Source organism: Pinus tabuliformis, chromosome 4_2, assembly GCF_031772625.1.
Source record: "Pinus tabuliformis cultivar Carrire ecotype Pingquan chromosome 4_2, CPIR1, whole genome shotgun sequence".
NCBI lineage: Eukaryota > Viridiplantae > Streptophyta > Pinopsida > Pinales > Pinaceae > Pinus > Pinus tabuliformis.
Window position 1 is genome coordinate 405,766,390 of NC_142304.1, and position 3,564 is coordinate 405,769,953.

The 3,564-nt window shown below is 39.3% G+C and overlaps 1 pseudogene; it reads right to left on the minus strand.

Moving 5' to 3' along the window:
* Positions 1 to 2,193: 2,193 nt before the first annotated feature.
* On the minus strand, positions 2,194 to 2,726 carry LOC149169691 (polyadenylate-binding protein 4-like; annotated as a pseudogene).
* Between the last annotated feature and the right edge of the window lie 838 nt (positions 2,727 to 3,564).

Below are 3,564 nucleotides of genomic sequence, written 5' to 3' on the forward strand. Positions count from 1 at the left end.
AAACTTTCAAATACAAGCTTTTCGAAGTTTTTTAAAGAGAAAACTCAAAGCGGATTCCTCAAACAAGGGGAGATTTAAAAAATGGTCAAACTCACAAGAAGGCTGATAGACACTAAAGTGATCTAAAGTCCCTACAGCTTCTAAGCTCAGAGCCACTACACAATCACAATGAAAAGCAAACCCAACAAGCAAAACTCATAGGAATTTCACCTAAAACCCTAACACTAACGAAATCAATCCAAGGAAAGCTTCTGACAACTTATACGCAAGTCTGAGTACTGGATAACAATTTCTAAAGACAAACTAAGCTGACGACTAACAGAGGAAATCTTAGGGTTTTCAAAATTTTGACAGGGTCCACAAGCCCACAGTTGGCACAGGTGCGGTCCTGCTCTGTGCTAAAAGCCAAGCTGCGGTTAAGTACGCACTATGTCAAACGGCTAGGGTGCGGTCCTCTCCCAAAGCTATGAAAAATGAAAAATAACCCTGGATCTAAAAACTCTACCCACTTTTACACACAACAAGCCAAAAATAGAAACAAAAATAGAGTTTCTCAGGTTAAAGTAAAAACAAGGAAAACAATCAATTCCCCAGCGGATTCGCCATTTTGTCACACGGAATAAGTCGATCTTGCAGACAAGATAGACCTTCCTACAATCTAAAGAAGACCTAATGACAAGCAAACCAACCAGACACTATCTTTCTCTAAATATGCTTTGATAAACAAATAGCAAACAAGTGTTTTTAGGGCCTACCTTAGGTCCAATGCAAGCTTGTGGATGTCCTCGCTCCTTTGATCGAAGTGAGCTCCTTTTCGTGAATCTGCAAACACAAACAAGGCAAACAAATTAAATAGCACCTAAAAAGCCAATTGCATAAAACATATTTAACATGAAAGTCAAGGAGTCCATGAAACAAATAACATAAGATACTTGTTGAGAAAAATGAGTTTCATTGTATTAATTCAAAAGAAGAAGAACTTTACAACCTATGCCTTGACACTGTACAAGCTCCTCCCAAGGTCCAGCAAGAAGTCTCCTCTACTTTGATAAGTTTCACTCACTCCCCAATGAAGCCAAAAAGATGTGTGATCTCTCCTCTTAAGCTCAACTAGGAAGTCTTGATTTCACCAGCATTTACCCTCAAAATTGTTCAGCTTCTAACCTCTCCAACAACCAGCCCAATGCCTGTATTTATAGTGCAATGGAGGGAGGTTACTAGGTCCTCCTTCAAAGGGATAAAGCCCTCCTTCAAAGGGATAGCTCCTCTCATTAAGGGATTAGCTCCTTCTCTTTTGGGATGCATGAACCACCTCAGAGCAAACAATCCATGTCAAAATTACTTCTAGAAACCTCTAGAATTAACCCAAAGTGAGTTTTTTAAAATAAAACTTGCGCCTTTTGAATTTCACAGGGGTACGCACCTACACCGTTAGGGACAGAGCGGGCTGGTCTGCAGTTTTTGTACACAGAAGGTGCAAGACCACAGGTGACCATGAGAGAAAGTGCGGAACCAGAGTTACATTGATTTTTAATGTCTTTCTCTCATTTCCAAAGCTTGATTTGAAGAACTGAGGTCTGAGACTTGCTCAAGAGGACAATACAAGTGATGATAGACCCATACTGACTGCAAATAATCATGGTGACGATATTTTTGTGTAACAACAATAATTATAAATTCTCGCCATCTCGTCCACATATTGTCATAGCTACCAATAGTTTGGCCATCACCTATCAAGCTATGTCATAAAAATGCACAAAAATTACCTTGGTTGCCACCTTTAAACCATCTGACATTATAGATGCTTCCAATATCCTCATATTTGTGAGATTTATGAGATCTCCTATAGTGGAAGCCCTTGTAGGTTCGAAAGTTATGGGAAATATCAATTGGTTCAATGAAGTGAGTTGACCACTATCATGTGAATTGAGCACTAGATTATGACACCATCTTAATGCAAGGTGCTTTAACTCTTTAAGCCCTCTTATTGTATTTGACAAAGCCTTCAACTACACACAAAAGTAAAGATTTAAAACTTGAAGCACTAAAAGATTACCAATGCTCTCATGAAATTCTATCAATTCCCATTAGCCACTCAAATCAAGGAACTCAATTAGTCTAAACCCCTCCATTGACATTGAAAACCCTGTTATACTAGTTCTATACAAATATAGAACCCTTAGAGACATGACATTATGACATAACAGTCTTATTCAAAGATAATGATGCAAGCTAATTAAATGAATTTCAATGAGCTTGTGCCACATTCTGTAGAATCTCCATCACTTTTGTAACTTTAACCATCAAGGATTTAGGAGACTCCAAAAAATCAAGAACCTCAATTTGGTCCATTTCTAAAAGAATAACAATAATTTTGGCTACATGATCATGTTTCAACTCATCCACCAAAGAATACAAGCATTCTCCAAGCATTGTTCATTGTTAGCGAGAGTTGCATTTGGAAGAGCTAAAGCCAAAGATCTAATAGGTATAAGCTGTGAAATGGTTGTCTTAGTTGCACATAAAGGAAGGCCAACCATGTCTAGTGGGAAAGGATGTATCCCTCTTGCAACACCACATAAAGGATTTTCTTTAACATTTCTTATAGGTGGATAACAATATAGGTGATTAACATGAGGTAATATTTGTTATTTTATTAGTGGTAGCCACTGTTTTTATTGTTTTCATATGAGTGCTACACCACCTGCAAATCCAATAGACACCATTCCTTGTTAGATGCTCTTAGCTCGTGGAAATTCTCTTGAAAACAATGGAAAACAAACCATCACAAAATTCACTATAGGACATCTACTCTTCCCATTATACAAATATTTTTGATATTAAAATAGATGAGCAATACACACCTAATAACAATACATTAAATATTATATAAATTGAACCACCATTCCCCACGGACTAATGAGTCTTTGAATGGTAGCAGAATTTTAAACTGCGCACCACCATAGAGGAGCGAGAGAGAAAAAGAAGTATATAAATATGATTCAAATTGTATCGTAATATATCATTTTTTATATATCTTCAGTGGAAGACCTCGAATTGTGTTGTAAGAAGTAAGTAAACATGGCTGGTCGTTGAGGTGGTGGCAGAGGACCGGGTGGAGTTGACGGTGGTGGTGGAGGACGCCCTGAGGTGGCGATGGAGGAGGAGGACTTGGTGGGGTGGTGGTGTTCAACCTGGTGGTGGAGGTGGTGGACTTGGTGGTGGTGCTGGAGGAGGACCTAGTGGAGGAGGGGGACCTGGCCTTGGTGGTGGTGGAGGAGCTCCTGGAGGTGGCGATGGTAGATTCCAGCAGGGAGGTCCTGGATCAGGAGGCGGGGGTGGAGGTTAGGGAGGTAGGGGTGGCGGTTAGGGAGGCAGGGGTGGCGGTGAAGGCGGTTATGGAGGACATTAGCGACATGATATATATCTTTCCATATTTGTATTTCCATGGCAGTTTGTTTAAATTTGTATGAATGTGATAGGCCTTCTTATCTCCTCAAGAGTGAAAGTATGTTTGTAAGTGGATCTTAAAAGATCTCCATATTAATGTTTATAAATAAATGA